The sequence below is a fragment of the Mesoplodon bidens genome (assembly GCF_964165515.1).
Source record: "Mesoplodon bidens genome assembly, chromosome: Y".
NCBI lineage: Eukaryota > Metazoa > Chordata > Mammalia > Artiodactyla > Ziphiidae > Mesoplodon > Mesoplodon bidens.
Window position 1 is genome coordinate 1,325,569 of NC_138180.1, and position 21,451 is coordinate 1,347,019.

The following is a 21,451-nucleotide window of genomic DNA, read 5'->3' on the forward strand; positions in this document are numbered from 1 at the left end:
TTCCTTCATGCCCTTGTCATCACAATGCTGCATGCTCCTTGAAATCAAAATGATCCATGAACTCTGTCATCACAATGATCCAAACGCTTGTGATCACAATGTTCCATAACACTTGTCATCACAAAGCTCTATGATGCCTGTAATCACAGTACTCCATGCCCTTGTCATCACAATGATCCATGAACTTTCTCATCACAATGCACAATACACTTGTCATCACAATGCTCCTTGACATTTGTCATCAGAATGCTCCTTGAACACTCTCATAAAAAGACTCCATGTCTTTTTCATCACAATGCTCCATCCAAATGTCATCACAATACTCCACAAGCTTGTCATCACAATGCTCCATGACACTTGTCATCACAATGCTCCATGACCCCTGTCATCACAATGCTCCATGACACCTGTAATCACAATGCTCCATGGCTCTTGTAATTAGAGTGCTCCATGACACTCGTCATCAACATAATCCATGGACTTCTCATCAGTATACTCCACGGTCTTGCCATCACAATGATCCATTCCCTGATCATCACAATGCTCCAAGTCCCTTCTCATCACATTTCTCCACGTCCCCTTCATAACAATGCTACATGACATTTCTCATCACAATATTACATGCTCTTGTCATCACAATTCTCCATGCACTTGTCATCGCAATGCTCCATGACCCCTGTCATAGCAAGCTCCATGCCCTTCTCATCACAATGCACCACGCCCTTGCCATCAAAATGCTCCATGACCTTTGTCATCACAAAGCTCCTTGATCCTTGGCATCACAATGATCCATGCTATTGTCATCACAATGCTCCATGAACCCTCTCATCACATTGCTCAATGCCGTTGTCATCACAATGCTCCATGACTCTTGTCATCAAAATGCTCGATTCACTTCTCATCACAATTCTCCACGCCCTTTTCATTACTATCCTCCCTGACTCTTGTATCACAGTGATCTGTGCCCTTGCCATCACAAAGCTCAATGCCCACTCTCATCAAAATAATCCATGAAACATTTGAGACCAATGCTCCATGCCATTGTCGTCACAATGCACCATGATCCCTGCCATCACAATGTTCCACGGCGTTGTCATCACAAGGCTCCATGACACTTGTCATCACAAGGCTCCAAGACCCGTGTCATCACAATGATCCATGCCCTTTTCATCACAAAGTTCCATGACGCATGTCATCAGTATGCTCCATGGCTTTCTCATCACAATGCTCCATGCCCTTGTCATCACAATGCTTCAAGACCCCTATAATCACAATGCTCCTTGCCGCTTTTCATCTCAATGCTCCATGAACCCTGTCATCACAATGCACCTTGCCCATCATCATAAAGCTTCATGCTATTGTCATCGCAATGAAATCAAAATGCTCCATGACCTCTGTCATTACCATGCTCCAAACCCTAGTGATCACAGTGTTCCATAACACTTGTCATCACAATGCCCAATGACGCTCGTCATCACAATTATCAGTGGACTTCTCATCACAATGCTCCATAAACTTTGTCATCACAATGGTCAATTCACTTGTCATCACAATGTTGCCTGACACTTGTTCTAAGTATGCTCCTTGAACCCTGTCATGACAAGGCTCCATGCCTTTTTCATCACAATGATCCATGCCTTTTTCATCAAAATACTCCAAGACCCCTGTAATCACAATCTCCCTTGCCCTTGTCATCACAAAGCTCCATGATGCATGTTATCAGGATGCTCCATGGTCTTCTCATCACAATGTTATTAGCACTTGTCATCCCAATGCTCCAAGACCCATGTAATCACTATGCCCCATGCCTCTTTTCGTGAGACTGCTCCATGATAATTGTCATCACAAGGCTCCATGGTCCACTCATCACAATGCTCCAGGACGTTGTCATCCAAAGGCTCCATTCCCTTGTCATCTCAATACTCCATGAATATTTTCAGCTCAATGCTCCATGACCTTCTCATCACAATGCTCCATGACCCCTGGCATCACAATGCTCCATGACCACAGTAATCACAATGCTCCATGACCCCTGACAACACAATGATCCTGGACATTTTTCATCAAAATACTCCATGACACTTGTCATCACATAATCCATGCTCATGTCATCCCAATGTTCTATGTCCCCTGTAATCACAATGCTCCATGATGCTTGTCATCACAATCCTCCATGAACCTTGGGATCACATTCCTTCATGCCCTTGTCATCACAATGCTGCATGCTCCTTGAAATCAAAATGATCCATGAACTCTGTCATCACAATGATCCAAACGCTTGTGATCACAATGTTCCATAACACTTGTCATCACAAAGCTCTATGATGCCTGTAATCACAGTACTCCATGCCCTTGTCATCACAATGATCCATGACCTTTGTCATCACAATGCACAATACACTTGTCATCACAATGCTCCTTGACATTTGTCATCAGAATGCTCCTTGAACACTCTCATAAAAAGACTCCATGTCTTTTTCATCACAATGCTCCATCCAAATGTCATCACAATACTCCACAAGCTTGTCATCACAATGCTCCATGACACTTGTCATCACAATGCTCCATGACCCCTGTCATCACAATGCTCCATGACACCTGTAATCACAATGCTCCATGGCTCTTGTAATTAGAGTGCTCCATGACACTCGTCATCAACATAATCCATGGACTTCTCATCACTATACTCCACGGTCTTGCCATCACAATGATCCATTCCCTGATCATCACAATGCTCCAAGTCCCTTCTCATCACATTTCTCCACGTCCCCTTCATAACAATGCTACATGACATTTCTCATCACAATATTACATGCTCTTGTCATCACAATTCTCCATGCACTTGTCATCGCAATGCTCCATGACCCCTGTCATAGCAAGCTCCATGCCCTTCTCATCACAATGCACCACGCCCTTGCCATCAAAATGCTCCATGACCTTTGTCATCACAAAGCTCCTTGATCCTTGGCATCACAATGATCCATGCTATTGTCATCACAATGCTCCATGAACCCTCTCATCACATTGCTCAATGCCGTTGTCATCACAATGCTCCATGACTCTTGTCATCAAAATGCTCGATTCACTTCTCATCACAATTCTCCACGCCCTTTTCATTACAATCCTCCCTGACTCTTGTATCACAGTGATCTGTGCCCTTGCCATCACAATGCTCAATGCCCACTCTCATCAAAATAATCCATGAAACATTTGAGACCAATGCTCCATGCCATTGTCGTCACAATGCACCATGATCCCTGCCATCACAATGTTCCACGGCGTTGTCATCACAAGGCTCCATGACACTTGTCATCACAAGGCTCCAAGACCCGTGTCATCACAATGATCCATGCCCTTTTCATCACAAAGTTCCATGACGCATGTCATCAGTATGCTCCATGGCTTTCTCATCACAATGCTCCATGCCCTTGTCATCACAATGCTTCAAGACCCCTGTAATCACAAAGTTCCATGCCGCTTTTCATCTCAATGCTCCATGAACCCTGTCATCACAATGCACCATGCCCTTTATCATAATGCTTCATGCTATTGCCATCACAATGAAATCAATATGCACCAAGACCTCTGTCTTCATAATGCTCCAAACCCTTGTGATCACACTGTTCCATAACACTTATCATCACAACGACCCATGATGCTCCTCATCACAATTATCCATGGTCTTCTCATCACTGGGCTCCATGCCTTTGTCATCACAATGCTCAATCCACTTGTCGTCACAATGCTACCTCACACTTGTGGTCAGTATGCTCCTTGAAACTTGTCATGACAAGGCTCCGTGTTATTTCATCACAATGATCCATGCCCTTGTCATCAGAATGCTCCATTACCCCTGTCATAAATAGGCTCTATGACCCCTGGCATCACAATCTTCCATGGCCTTGTCATAACACTTCTCCATGACCATTGTCATCACTGTGCACCAAGACCCCTGTATTCACAATGCTCCATGCCCTTGTCATCACAAAGCTCCATGACACATGTCATCAGAATGCTCCATGGCTTTCTCATCACAATGCTCCATGCCCTTGTCATCTCAATGATCCATGAACCCTGTCATCACAATGCACCATGCCCATCATCATAATGCTTCATGGTATTGTCATCACAATGAAATCAACATGCTCCATGACCTCTGTCATCAAAATGCTCCAAACCCTTGTGATCAAAATGTTCCATATCACGTGTCATCACAACGCCCCATGACGCTCATCATCACAATTATCCTTGGTCTTCTCATCACAATGCTCCATGACATTTGTCCTCACAATGTTCCATAACCCCTCTAATCACAATGCTCTCTGACAATTTTCATCGCAGTGTACCATGACCCTTGTCATCACAATGCTCCATGCCTATGTCAGCAAAATGCTACATGACTTGTCATCACAATGCTCCATGCGCTTGTCATCACAATACTTCTTTACCATTGTCATTCGCAATCCTCCATGGACATTGGCATCACATTACTTCATGGCCTTGTCAGCACAGTGCTCCATGCTCCTTGAAATCAAAATGATCCATGACCTCTGTCATCACAATGCTCCAAACCCTTGTGATCACAATTTTCCATAACAAGTGTCATCCAAATGCTCCATGATTCCTTTCATCACAATACTCCATGCACTTGTCATCACAATGCTCCATGAACTTTGTCATCACAATGCTCAATACACATGTCATCACAATGCTCCCTGACACTTGTCGTCAAAATGCTCCTTGAAACCTATCACGTAAAGTCTCCATGCCTTTTTCATCACAATGCTCCATGCCCCTTTCATCACAATGCTCCATGCCATTGTCATCACAATACTCCACAAGCTTGTCATCAGAATACTCCATGAGCCTTGTCATCAGAATGCTCCATGACCCCTGTCATCACAATGCTCCTTGACACCTATCATCACAATGCTTCATGCCCCTTGTCATTACAGTGCTCCAGGACGCTCGTCATTACAATTATCCATGGTCTTCTCATCACAATGCTCCACGATTTTGCCATAACAATGCTCCATGCCCTGGTCATCAAAATGCTACATGTGCTTTGTCATAAAAATTCCCCACGTCCTTTTCATCACAATGTTCCATGACACTACTCATCACAATGTTTCATGCTCTTGACATCACAATTCTCCATGCACTTGTCATCGCAATGCTCCATGACGCCCGTCATAGCAAGCTCCATGTGCTTGTAATCTCAATGCTTCACGACCTTGTCTTCAAAATTCGCAATGGGCCTTGTCATCACAATGCTCCAAGCCCTTGTCATCACAATGCTCCATTACCTTTGTCATCACAATCCTCCATGACACATGGCATCACAATGCTTCATGCCATTGTCATCACAATGGACCCTGACCTATGTCATCACAATGCTCCCTGACACCTGTCTTCACAGTACTCCGTGACCTTGTCATCACAATGTTCCATGCCCTTGTCATCACAATGCACCATGTCCACTCTCATCACAATAATCCATGAAACTTGTCACACCAATGCTCCATGCCCCTTTTCATCTCAAAACTCCATGAACCCTGTCATCACAATGCACCATGCCCATCATCATAATGCTTCATGCTATTGTCATCACAATGACATCAAAATGCTCCATGACCACTGTCTTCACAATGCTCCAAACCCTTGTGATCACAATGTTCTATAACACTTATTATCACATAGCCCCAAAACACTCGTCATTACAATTATCCATGGTCTTCTCATCACCATGCTCCATGACCTTTGTCGTCACAATGCTCCATACACTTGTCATCACAATGCTCCCTGCCACTTTTCGTCAGTATGCTCCTTGAAACCTGTCATGACAAGGCTCCATGCCTTGTTCATCACAATGATCCATGCCCTTTTCTTGACAATGATCCAAGACACCTGTAATCAATATGCTCCATGACGTTGTCATCACAAAGCTCCATGACGCATGTCATCAGTATGCTCCATGGCCTTCTCATCACAATGCTCCATGCCCTTCTCATCACAATGCACCACGACCTTGTCATCAATATGCTCCATGACTTTGGTCATCACAAAGCTCCATGACCCTTGGTATCACAATGCTCCATGCCATTGTCATCACAAGGCTCCATGAACACTCTCATCACATTGCTCCATGCCCTTGTCATCACAAGGCTCCATGACGCTTGTCATCACAACGCACGATGCCCTTCTCATCACAATGCTCCATGCCCTTGTCATTACAATCCTCAATGACCCATGTATCAGTGTTCCGTGCCCTGGTCCTCACAATGCTCCATGCCCAATCTCATCACAATAATCCGTGAAACTTTACAGACCAATGCTCCATAACCTTATCATCACAATGCTCCATTATCACTGTCATAACAATGCTCCATGAACCCTGCCATCACAGTGTTCCATGGCCTTGTCATCACATGGCTCCATGACCTTTGTCATCATAATGTTCCAAGACCCCTGTAATCACAATGCTCCATACACTTGTCATCACAAAGCTCCATGACGCATGTCATCAGTATGCTCCATGGTCTTCTCATCATAATGCTCCAAGACCCCTATAATCACAATGCTCCTTGCCGCTTTTCATCTCAATGCTCCATGAACCCTGTCATCACAATGCACCTTGCCCATCATCATAAAGCTTCATGCTATTGTCATCACAATGAAATCAAAATGCTCCATGACCTCTGTCATTACCATGCTCCAAACCCTAGTGATCACAGTGTTCCATAACACTTGTCATCACAATGCCCAATGACGCTCGTCATCACAATTATCAGTGGACTTCTCATCACAATGCTCCATAAACTTTGTCATCACAGTGCTCAATTCACTTGTCATCACAATGTTGCCTGACACTTGTTCTAAGTATGCTCCTTGAACCCTGTCATGACAAGGCTCCATGCCTTTTTCATCACAATGATCCATGCCTTTTTCATCACAATACTCCAAGACCCCTGTAATCACAATCTCCCTTGCCCTTGTCATCACAAAGCTCCATGATGCATGTAATCAGGATGCTCCATGGTCTTCTCATCACAATGTTATTAGCACTTGTCATCCCAATGCTCCAAGACCCATGTAATCACTATGCCCCATGCCTCTTTTAGTGAGAATGCTCCATGATAATTGTCATCACAAGGCTCCATGGTCCACTCATCACAATGCACCAGGACGTTGTCATCCAAAGGCTCCATTCCCTTGTCATCTCAATACTCCATGAATATTTTCAGCTCAATGCTCCATGACCTTCTCATCACAATGCTCCATGACCCCTGGCATCACAATGCTCCATGACCACAGTAATCACAATGCTCCATGACCCCTGACAACACAATGATCCTGGACATTTTTCATCAAAATACTCCATGACACTTGTCATCACATAATCCATGCTCATGTCATCCCAATGTTCTATGTCCCCTGTAATCACAATGCTCCATGATGCTTGTCATCACAATCCTCCATGAACCTTGGGATCACATTCCTTCATGCCCTTGTCATCACAATGCTGCATGCTCCTTGAAATCAAAATGATCCATGAACTCTGTCATCACAATGATCCAAACGCTTGTGATCACAATGTTCCATAACACTTGTCATCACAATGCTCTATGATGCCTGTCATCACAATACTCCATGACCTTGTCATCTCAAGGCTCCTTGACACTAGTCATCACAAGGCTCTAAGACCCCTGTCATCACAATAATCCATGCCCTTTTCATCACAAAGCTCCATGACGCATGTCATCAGTATGCTCCATGGCTTTCTCATCACAATGCTCCATGCCCTTGTCATCACAATGCTCCATGACGCTTGTCATCACAGTGCTCCATGCCTTTTTCAGAAAAATGCTTCATGACCTTGTCATCGCAATGCTCCATGTGCTTTTCATCACAATCCTCCATGAACCTTGGGATCACATTGCTTCATGCCCTTGTCATCACAATGCTCCATGCTCCTTGAAATCAAAATGATCCATGAACTCTGTCATCACAATGATCCAAACCCTTGTGATCACAATGTTCCATAACATTTGTCATCACAATGCTCTATGATGCCTTTCATCACAATACTCCATGCCCTTGTCATCACAATGCTCCATGACTTTGTCATCAGAATGCACAATACACTTGTCATCACAATGCTCCCTGGTACTTGCCATCAGTATGCACTTGAACCATGTCATGACAATGCTCCATGCCTTTTTCATCACAGTGATCCATGCCCTTTCCATCACAATGCTACAAGTCTCCTGTAATCACAATGCTCCATGCCTTTTTCAGCAAAATGCTACAAGACCTTGTCACCACAAAGCTCCATGCACTTGTCATCACAATCCTCCATGAACTTTGGGATCACATTGCTTCATGATCTTGGGATCACAGGGCTCCATGCTCCTTGAAATCAAAATGATCCATGACCACTTTCATCACAACGCTCTAATTGCTTGTGATCACAATGTTCCATAACAGTTGTCATCACAATGCTCCATGATGCCTGTCATCACAATACTCCTGTGCCCTTGTCATCGCAATGCGCCATGGCCATTGTCATCACAATGCTCAATACACTTGTCATCACAATGCTCCTTGACATTTGTCATCAGAATGCTCCTTGAACACTCTCATAAAAAGAATCCATGCCTTTTTCATCACAATGCTCCATCCAAATGTCATCACAATACTCCACAAGCTTGTCATCACAATGCTCCATGACACTTTTCATCACAATGCTCCATGACCCCTGTCATCACAATGCTCCATGACACCTGTAATCACAATGCTCCATGGCTCTTGTAATTAGAGTGCTCCATGACACTCGTCATCAACATAATCCATGGACTTCTCATCAGTATACTCCACGGTCTTGCCATCACAATGATCCATTCCCTGATCATCACAATGCTCCAAGTCCCTTCTCATCACATTTCTCCACGTCCCCTTCATAACAATGCTACATGACATTTCTCATCACAATATTACATGCTCTTGTCATCACAATTCTCCATGCACTTGTCATCGCAATGCTCCATGACCCCTGTCATAGCAAGCTCCATGCCCTTCTCATCACAATGCACCACGCCCTTGCCATCAAAATGCTCCATGACCTTTGTCATCACAAAGCTCCTTGATCCTTGGCATCACAATGATCCATGCTATTGTCATCACAATGCTCCATGAACCCTCTCATCACATTGCTCAATGCCGTTGTCATCACAATGCTCCATGACTCTTGTCATCAAAATGCTCGATTCACTTCTCATCACAATTCTCCACGCCCTTTTCATTACAATCCTCCCTGACTCTTGTATCACAGTGATCTGTGCCCTTGCCATCACAAAGCTCAATGCCCACTCTCATCAAAATAATCCATGAAACATTTGAGACCAATGCTCCATGCCATTGTCGTCACAATGCACCATGATCCCTGCCATCACAATGTTCCACGGCATTGTCATCACAAGGCTCCATGACACTTGTCATCACAAGGCTCCAAGACCCGTGTCATCACAATGATCCATGCCCTTTTCATCACAAAGTTCCATGACGCATGTCATCAGTATGCTCCATGGCTTTCTCATCACAATGCTCCATGCCCTTGTCATCACAATGCTTCAAGACCCCTATAATCACAATGCTCCTTGCCGCTTTTCATCTCAATGCTCCATGAACCCTGTCATCACAATGCACCTTGCCCATCATCATAAAGCTTCATGCTATTGTCATCGCAATGAAATCAAAATGCTCCATGACCTCTGTCATTACCATGCTCCAAACCCTAGTGATCACAGTGTTCCATAACACTTGTCATCACAATGCCCAATGACGCTCGTCATCACAATTATCAGTGGACTTCTCATCACAATGCTCCATAAACTTTGTCATCACAATGGTCAATTCACTTGTCATCACAATGTTGCCTGACACTTGTTCTAAGTATGCTCCTTGAACCCTGTCATGACAAGGCTCCATGCCTTTTTCATCACAATGATCCATGCCTTTTTCATCACAATACTCCAAGACCCCTGTAATCACAATCTCCCTTGCCCTTGTCATCACAAAGCTCCATGATGCATGTTATCAGGATGCTCCATGGTCTTCTCATCACAATGTTATTAGCACTTGTCATCCCAATGCTCCAAGACCCATGTAATCACTATGCCCCATGCCTCTTTTCGTGAGACTGCTCCATGATAATTGTCATCACAAGGCTCCATGGTCCACTCATCACAATGCTCCAGGACGTTGTCATCCAAAGGCTCCATTCCCTTGTCATCTCAATACTCCATGAATATTTTCAGCTCAATGCTCCATGACCTTCTCATCACAATGCTCCATGACCCCTGGCATCACAATGCTCCATGACCACAGTAATCACAATGCTCCATGACCCCTGACAACACAATGATCCTGGACATTTTTCATCAAAATACTCCATGACACTTGTCATCACATAATCCATGCTCATGTCATCCCAATGTTCTATGTCCCCTGTAATCACAATGCTCCATGATGCTTGTCATCACAATCCTCCATGAACCTTGGGATCACATTCCTTCATGCCCTTGTCATCACAATGCTGCATGCTCCTTGAAATCAAAATGATCCATGAACTCTGTCATCACAATGATCCAAACGCTTGTGATCACAATGTTCCATAACACTTGTCATCACAAAGCTCTATGATGCCTGTAATCACAGTACTCCATGCCCTTGTCATCACAATGATCCATGACCTTTGTCATCACAATGCACAATACACTTGTCATCACAATGCTCCTTGACATTTGTCATCAGAATGCTCCTTGAACACTCTCATAAAAAGACTCCATGTCTTTTTCATCACAATGCTCCATCCAAATGTCATCACAATACTCCACAAGCTTGTCATCACAATGCTCCATGACACTTGTCATCACAATGCTCCATGACCCCTGTCATCACAATGCTCCATGACACCTGTAATCACAATGCTCCATGGCTCTTGTAATTAGAGTGCTCCATGACACTCGTCATCAACATAATCCATGGACTTCTCATCACTATACTCCACGGTCTTGCCATCACAATGATCCATTCCCTGATCATCACAATGCTCCAAGTCCCTTCTCATCACATTTCTCCACGTCCCCTTCATAACAATGCTACATGACATTTCTCATCACAATATTACATGCTCTTGTCATCACAATTCTCCATGCACTTGTCATCGCAATGCTCCATGACCCCTGTCATAGCAAACTCCATGCCCTTCTCATCACAATGCACCACGCCCTTGCCATCAAAATGCTCCATGACCTTTGTCATCACAAAGCTCCTTGATCCTTGGCATCACAATGATCCATGCTATTGTCATCACAATGCTCCATGAACCCTCTCATCACATTGCTCAATGCCGTTGTCATCACAATGCTCCATGACTCTTGTCATCAAAATGCTCGATTCACTTCTCATCACAATTCTCCACGCCCTTTTCATTACAATCCTCCCTGACTCTTGTATCACAGTGATCTGTGCCCTTGCCATCACAATGCTCAATGCCCACTCTCATCAAAATAATCCATGAAACATTTGAGACCAATGCTCCATGCCATTGTCGTCACAATGCACCATGATCCCTGCCATCACAATGTTCCACGGCGTTGTCATCACAAGGCTCCATGACACTTGTCATCACAAGGCTCCAAGACCCGTGTCATCACAATGATCCATGCCCTTTTCATCACAAAGTTCCATGACGCATGTCATCAGTATGCTCCATGGCTTTCTCATCACAATGCTCCATGCCCTTGTCATCACAATGCTTCAAGACCCCTGTAATCACAAAGTTCCATGCCGCTTTTCATCTCAATGCTCCATGAACCCTGTCATCACAATGCACCATGCCCTTTATCATAATGCTTCATGCTATTGCCATCACAATGAAATCAATATGCACCAAGACCTCTGTCTTCATAATGCTCCAAACCCTTGTGATCACACTGTTCCATAACACTTATCATCACAACGCCCCATGATGCTCCTCATCACAATTATCCATGGTCTTCTCATCACTGGGCTCCATGCCTTTGTCATCACAATGCTCAATCCACTTGTCGTCACAATGCTACCTCACACTTGTGGTCAGTATGCTCCTTGAAACTTGTCATGACAAGGCTCCGTGTTATTTCATCACAATGATCCATGCCCTTGTCATCAGAATGCTCCATTACCCCTGTCATAAATAGGCTCTATGACCCCTGGCATCACAATCTTCCATGGCCTTGTCATAACACTTCTCCATGACCATTGTCATCACTGTGCACCAAGACCCCTGTATTCACAATGCTCCATGCCCTTGTCATCACAAAGCTCCATGACACATGTCATCAGAATGCTCCATGGCTTTCTCATCACAATGCTCCATGCCCTTGTCATCTCAATGATCCATGAACCCTGTCATCACAATGCACCATGCCCATCATCATAATGCTTCATGGTATTGTCATCACAATGAAATCAACATGCTCCATGACCTCTGTCATCACAATGCTCCAAACCCTTGTGATCAAAATGTTCCATATCACGTGTCATCACAACGCCCCATGACGCTCATCATCACAATTATCCTTGGTCTTCTCATCACAATGCTCCATGACATTTGTCCTCACAATGTTCCATAACCCCTCTAATCACAATGCTCTCTGACAATTTTCATCGCAGTGTACCATGACCCTTGTCATCACAATGCTCCATGCGTATGTCAGCAAAATGCTACATGACTTGTCATCACAATGCTCCATGCGCTTGTCATCACAATACTTCTTTACCATTGTCATTCGCAATCCTCCATGGACATTGGCATCACATTACTTCATGGCCTTGTCAGCACAGTGCTCCATGCTCCTTGAAATCAAAATGATCCATGACCTCTGTCATCACAATGCTCCAAACCCTTGTGATCACAATTTTCCATAACAAGTGTCATCCAAAGGCTCCATGATTCCTTTCATCACAATACTCCATGCACTTGTCATCACAATGCTCCATGAACTTTGTCATCACAATGCTCAATACACATGTCATCACAATGCTCCCTGACACTTGTCGTCAAAATGCTCCTTGAAACCTATCACGTAAAGTCTCCATGCCTTTTTCATCACAATGCTCCATGCCCCTTTCATCACAATGCTCCATGCCATTGTCATCACAATACTCCACAAGCTTGTCATCAGAATACTCCATGAGCCTTGTCATCAGAATGCTCCATGACCCCTGTCATCACAATGCTCCTTGACACCTATCATCACAATGCTTCATGCCCCTTGTCATTACAGTGCTCCAGGACGCTCGTCATTACAATTATCCATGGTCTTCTCATCACAATGCTCCACGATTTTGCCATAACAATGCTCCATGCCCTGGTCATCAAAATGCTACATGTGCTTTGTCATAAAAATTCCCCACGTCCTTTTCATCACAATGTTCCATGACACTACTCATCACAATGTTTCATGCTCTTGACATCACAATTCTTCATGCACTTGTCATCGCAATGCTCCATGACGCCCGTCATAGCAAGCTCCATGTGCTTGTAATCTCAATGCTTCACGACCTTGTCTTCAAAATTCGCAATGGGCCTTGTCATCACAATGCTCCAAGCCCTTGTCATCACAATGCTCCATTACCTTTGTCATCACAATCCTCCATGACACATGGCATCACAATGCTTCATGCCATTGTCATCACAATGGACCCTGACCTATGTCATCACAATGCTCCCTGACACCTGTCTTCACAGTACTCCGTGACCTTGTCATCACAATGTTCCATGCCCTTGTCATCACAATGCACCATGTCCACTCTCATCACAATAATCCATGAAACTTGTCACACCAATGCTCCATGCCCCTTTTCATCTCAAAACTCCATGAACCCTGTCATCACAATGCACCATGCCCATCATCATAATGCTTCATGCTATTGTCATCACAATGACATCAAAATGCTCCATGACCACTGTCTTCACAATGCTCCAAACCCTTGTGATCACAATGTTCTATAACACTTATTATCACATAGCCCCAAAACACTCGTCATTACAATTATCCATGGTCTTCTCATCACCATGCTCCATGACCTTTGTCGTCACAATGCTCCATACACTTGTCATCACAATGCTCCCTGCCACTTTTCGTCAGTATGCTCCTTGAAACCTGTCATGACAAGGCTCCATGCCTTGTTCATCACAATGATCCATGCCCTTTTCTTGACAATGATCCAAGACACCTGTAATCAATATGCTCCATGACGTTGTCATCACAAAGCTCCATGACGCATGTCATCAGTATGCTCCATGGCCTTCTCATCACAATGCTCCATGCCCTTCTCATCACAATGCACCACGACCTTGTCATCAATATGCTCCATGACTTTGGTCATCACAAAGCTCCATGACCCTTGGTATCACAATGCTCCATGCCATTGTCATCACAAGGCTCCATGAACACTCTCATCACATTGCTCCATGCCCTTGTCATCACAAGGCTCCATGACGCTTGTCATCACAACGCACGATGCCCTTCTCATCACAATGCTCCATGCCCTTGTCATTACAATCCTCAATGACCCATGTATCAGTGTTCCGTGCCCTGGTCCTCACAATGCTCCATGCCCAATCTCATCACAATAATCCGTGAAACTTTACAGACCAATGCTCCATAACCTTATCATCACAATGCTCCATTATCACTGTCATAACAATGCTCCATGAACCCTGCCATCACAGTGTTCCATGGCCTTGTCATCACATGGCTCCATGACCTTTGTCATCATAATGTTCCAAGACTCCTGTAATCACAATGCTCCATACACTTGTCATCACAAAGCTCCATGACGCATGTCATCAGTATGCTCCATGGTCTTCTCATCATAATGCTCCAAGACCCCTATAATCACAATGCTCCTTGCCGCTTTTCATCTCAATGCTCCATGAACCCTGTCATCACAATGCACCTTGCCCATCATCATAAAGCTTCATGCTATTGTCATCACAATGAAATCAAAATGCTCCATGACCTCTGTCATTACCATGCTCCAAACCCTAGTGATCACAGTGTTCCATAACACTTGTCATCACAATGCCCAATGAGGCTCGTCATCACAATTATCAGTGGACTTCTCATCACAATGCTCCATAAACTTTGTCATCACAGTGCTCAATTCACTTGTCATCACAATGTTGCCTGACACTTGTTCTAAGTATGCTCCTTGAACCCTGTCATGACAAGGCTCCATGCCTTTTTCATCACAATGATCCATGCCTTTTTCATCACAATACTCCAAGACCCCTGTAATCACAATCTCCCTTGCCCTTGTCATCACAAAGCTCCATGATGCATGTAATCAGGATGCTCCATGGTCTTCTCATCACAATGTTATTAGCACTTGTCATCCCAATGCTCCAAGACCCATGTAATCACTATGCCCCATGCCTCTTTTAGTGAGAATGCTCCATGATAATTGTCATCACAAGGCTCCATGGTCCACTCATCACAATGCTCCAGGACGTTGTCATCCAAAGGCTCCATTCCCTTGTCATCTCAATACTCCATGAATATTTTCAGCTCAATGCTCCATGACCTTCTCATCACAATGCTCCATGACCCCTGGCATCACAATGCTCCATGACCACAGTAATCACAATGCTCCATGACCCCTGACAACACAATGATCCTGGACATTTTTCATCAAAATACTCCATGACACTTGTCATCACATAATCCATGCTCATGTCATCCCAATGTTCTATGTCCCCTGTAATCACAATGCTCCATGATGCTTGTCATCACAATCCTCCATGAACCTTGGGATCACATTCCTTCATGCCCTTGTCATCACAATGCTGCATGCTCCTTGAAATCAAAATGATCCATGAACTCTGTCATCACAATGATCCAAACGCTTGTGATCACAATGTTCCATAACACTTGTCATCACAATGCTCTATGATGCCTGTCATCACAATACTCCATGCCCTTGTCATCACAAGGCTCCTTGACACTAGTCATCACAAGGCTCTAAGACCCCTGTCATCACAATAATCCATGCCCTTTTCATCACAAAGCTCCATGACGCATGTCATCAGTATGCTCCATGGCTTTCTCATCACAATGCTCCATGCCCTTGTCATCACAATGCTCCATGACGCTTGTCATCACAGTGCTCCATGCCTTTTTCAGAAAAATGCTTCATGACCTTGTCATCGCAATGCTCCATGTGCTTTTCATCACAATCCTCCATGAACCTTGGGATCACATTGCTTCATGCCCTTGTCATCACAATGCTCCATGCTCCTTGAAATCAAAATGATCCATGAACTCTGTCATCACAATGATCCAAACCCTTGTGATCACAATGTTCCATAACATTTGTCATCACAATGCTCTATGATGCCTTTCATCACAATACTCCATGCCCTTGTCATCACAATGCTCCATGACTTTGTCATCAGAATGCACAATACACTTGTCATCACAATGCTCCCTGGTACTTGCCATCAGTATGCACTTGAACCATGTCATGACAATGCTCCATGCCTTTTTCATCACAGTGATCCATGCCCTTTCCATCACAATGCTACAAGTCTCCTGTAATCACAATGCTCCATGCCTTTTTCAGCAAAATGCTACAAGACCTTGTCACCACAAAGCTCCATGCACTTGTCATCACAATCCTCCATGAACTTTGGGATCACATTGCTTCATGATCTTGGGATCACAGGGCTCCATGCTCCTTGAAATCAAAATGATCCATGACCACTTTCATCACAACGCTCTAATTGCTTGTGATCACAATGTTCCATAACAGTTGTCATCACAATGCTCCATGATGCCTGTCATCACAATACTCCTGTGCCCTTGTCATCGCAATGCGCCATGGCCATTGTCATCACAATGCTCAATACACTTGTCATCACAATGCTCCTTGACATTTGTCATCAGAATGCTCCTTGAACACTCTCATAAAAAGAATCCATGCCTTTTTCATCACAATGCTCCATCCAAATGTCATCACAATACTCCACAAGCTTGTCATCACAATGCTCCATGACACTTTTCATCACAATGCTCCATGACCCCTGTCATCACAATGCTCCATGACACCTGTAATCACAATGCTCCATGGCTCTTGAAATTAGAGTGCTCCATGACACTCGTCATCAACATAATCCATGGACTTCTCATCACTATACTCCACGGTCTTGCCATCACAATGATCCATTCCCTGATCATCACAATGCTCCAAGTCCCTTGTCATCACATTTCTCCACGTCCTCCTCATAACAATGCTACATGCCATTTCTCATCACAATGTTACATGCTCTTGTCATCACAATTCTCCATGCACTTCTCATTGCAATGCTCCATGACCCCTGTCATAGCAAGCTCCATGCCCTTCTCATCACAATACACCACGCACTTGTCATCAAAATGCTCCATGACATTTGTCATCACAAAGCTCCTTGATCCTTGGCATCACAATGATCCATGCTATTGTCATCACAATGCTCCATGAACCCTCTCATCACATTGCTCAATGCCGTTGTCATCACAATGCTCCATGAGTCTTGTCATCAAAATGCTCGATTCACTTCTCATCACAATTCTCCACGCCCTTGTCATTACAATCCTCGCTGACTCATGTGTCACAGTGATCTGTGCCCTTGTCATCACAATGGTAAATGCCCACTCCCATCAAAATAATCCATGAAATATTTGAGACCAATGATCCATGTCATTGTTGTCACAATGCTCCATTACCACTGTCATAACAATGCCCCATGATCCCTGCCATCAAAATGTTCCACGGTCTTGTCATTACAAGGCTCCATGACACTTGTCATCACAAGGCTCCAAGACCCGTGTCATCACAATGATCCATGCCCTTTTCATCACAAAGCTCCATGACGCATGTCATCAGTATGCTCCATGGCTTTCTCATCACAATGCTCCATGCCCTTGTCATCACAATGCTTCAAGACCCCTGTAATCACAAAGCTCCATGCCGCTTTTCATCTCAATGCTCCATGAACCCTGTCATCACAATGCACCATGCCCTTCATCATAATGCTTCATGCTATTGCCATCACAATGAGATCAAAATGCACCAAGACCTCTGTCATCATAATGCTCCAAACCCTTGTGATCACATTGTTCCATAACACTTATCATCACAACGCCCCATGATGCTCCTCATCACAATTATCCATGGTCTTCTCATCACTCTGCTCCATGCCTTTGTCATCACAATGCTCAATCCACTTGTCGTCACAATGCTACCTCTCACTTGTGGTCAGTATGCTCCTTAAACCCTGTCATGACAAGGCTCCGTATTATTTCATCACAATGATCCATGCCCTTGTCATCACAGTGCTCCATTACCCCTGTCATAAATGGCTCTATGACCCCTGGCATCACAATCTTCCATGGCCTTGTCATAGCACTTCTCCATGACCCTTGTCATCACTGTGCACCAAGACCCCTATATTCACAATGTTCCATGCCCTTGTCATCACAAAGCTCCATGACACATGTCATCAGAATGCTCCATGGCTTTCTCATCACAATGCTCCATGCCCTTGTCATCTCAATGTTCCATGAACCCTGTCATCACAATGCACCATGCCCATCATCATAATGCTTCATGCTATTGTCATCACAATGAAATCAACATGCTCCATAACTTCTGTCATCACAATGCTCCAAACCCCTGTGATCAAAATGTTCCATATCACTTGTCATCACAACGCCCCATGACGCTCAACATCACAATTATCCATGGTCTTCTCATCACTATGCTCCATGACATTTGTCGTCACAATGTTCCATAACGCCTCTAATCACAATGCTCTCTGACAATTGTCATCGCAGTGTACCATGACCCTTGTCATCACAATGCTCCATGCCTATGTCAGCAAAATGCTACATGACTTGTCATCACAATGCTCCATGCGCTTGTCATCACAATACTTCTTTACCATTGACATTCATAATCCTTCGTGAACATTGGCATCACATTACTTCATGCCCCTGTCATCAAAATGCTCCATGTTCCTTGTAATCAAAATGATCCATGACCTCTGTCATCACAATGCTCCAAACCCTTGTGATCCCAATTTTCCATAACACGTGTCATCCAAAGGCTCCATGATTCCTTTCATCACAATACTCCTTGCACTTGTCATCACAATGTTCCATGAACTTTGTCATCACAATGCTCAATACACTTGTCATCACAATGCTCCCTGACACTTGTCGTCAAAATGCTCCTTGAAACCTATCATGAAAAGTCTCCATGCCTTTTTCATCACAATGCTCCATGCCCTTTTCATCACAATGCTCCATGCCATTGTCATCACAATACTCCACAAGCTTGTCATCAGAATGCTCCATGAGTCTTGTCATCAGAATGCTCCATGAACCCTGTCATCACAAAGCTCCATGACACCTATCATCACAATGCTTCATGCCCCTTGTCATTACAGTGCTCCAGGACGCTCGTCATTACAATTATCCATGGTCTTCTCATCACAATGCTCCACGATTTTGCCATCACAATGCTCCATGCCCTGGTCATCACAATGCTACATGTCTTTGTCATCAAAATTCCCCACGTCTTTTTCATCACAATGTTACATGACACTACTCATCACAATGTTTCATGCTCTTGACATCACAATTCTCCATGCACTTGTCACAGCAATGCTCCATGATCCCTGTCATAGCAAGATCCATGCGCTTGTAATCTCAATGCTTCACGACCTTGTCATCAAAATTCGCAATGGGCCTTGTCATCACAATGTTCCAAGCCCTTGTCATCACAATGCTCCATTACCTTTGTCATCACAATCCCCCATGACACATGGCATCACAATGATTCATGCCATTATCATCAAAATGGACCATGACCTATGTCATCACAATGCTCCCTGACACCTGTCTTCACAGTACTCCGTGACCTTGTCATCACAATGTTCCATGCCCTTGTCATCACAATGCACCATGTCCACTCTCATCACAATAATCCATGAAACTTGTCAGACCAATGCTCCATGCCCCTTTTCATCTCAAAACACCATGAACCCTGTCATCACAATGCACCATGCCCATCATCATAATGCTTCATGCAATTGTCATCACAATGAAATCAAAACGCTCCATGACCTCTGTCTTCACAATGCTCCAAACCCTTGTGATCACAATGTTCCATAACACTTGTTATCACATCGCCCCATGATGCTCGTCATTACAATTATCCATGGTCTTCTCATCACAATGTTCCATGACCTTTGTCATCACAATGCTCCATACAATTGTCATCACAATGCTCCCTGCCACTTTTCGTCAGTATGCTCCTTGAACCCTGTCATGACAAGACTCCATGCCTTTTTCTTCACAATGATCCTTGCCCTTTTCATCACAATGCTCCAAGACACCTGTAATCAAAATGCTCTGTGATGTTGTCATCACAAAGCTCCATGATGCATGTTATCCGAATGCTCCATGGCTTTCTCATCACAATGCTTTTAGCACTTGTCCTCAGAATGCTCCAAGAACCCTGTAATCACAATGCCCCATGCCTCTTTTAGTGAGAATGCTCCATGATAATTGTCATCACAATGCTCCTTGGTCCACTCATCACAATGCTCCAGGACGTTGTCATGAAAAGGCTCCATTCCATTGTCATCTCAATACTCCATGAATATTTTCAGCTCAATGCTCCATGACCTTCTCATCACAATGCTCCATGACCCCTGTCATCACAATGTTCCATGACCACAGTAATCACAATGCTCCATGACCCATGACAACACAATGATCCTGGACATTTTTCATCAAAATACTCCATGACACTTGTCATCACATAATCCATGCTCATGTCATCCCAATGTTCCATGTCCCCTCTAATCACAATGCTCCATGACGCTTGTCATCACAGTGCTCCATGCCTTTGTCAGAAAAATGCTACTTGACCTTTTCATCACAATGCTCCATGCGCTTGTCATCACAATCCTCCATGAACCTTGGGATCACATTGCTTCATGCCCTTGTCATCACAATGCTCCATGCTCCTTGAAATCAAATGATCCATGAACTCTGTCATCACAATGTTCCAAACCCTTGTGATCACAATGTTCCATAACACTTGTCATCACAATGCTCTATGATGCCTGTCATCACTATATTCCATGCCCTTGTCACCACAATGTTCCATGTCCTTTGTCATCACAATGCACAATACACTTGTCATCACAATGCTCCCTGGCACATGCCATCAGTATGCACTTGAACCATGTCATGACAATCCTCCATGCCTTTTTCATCACAATGATCCATGCCCTTTCCATCACAATGCTACAAGTCTCCTGTAATCAGAATGCTCCATGCCTTTTTCA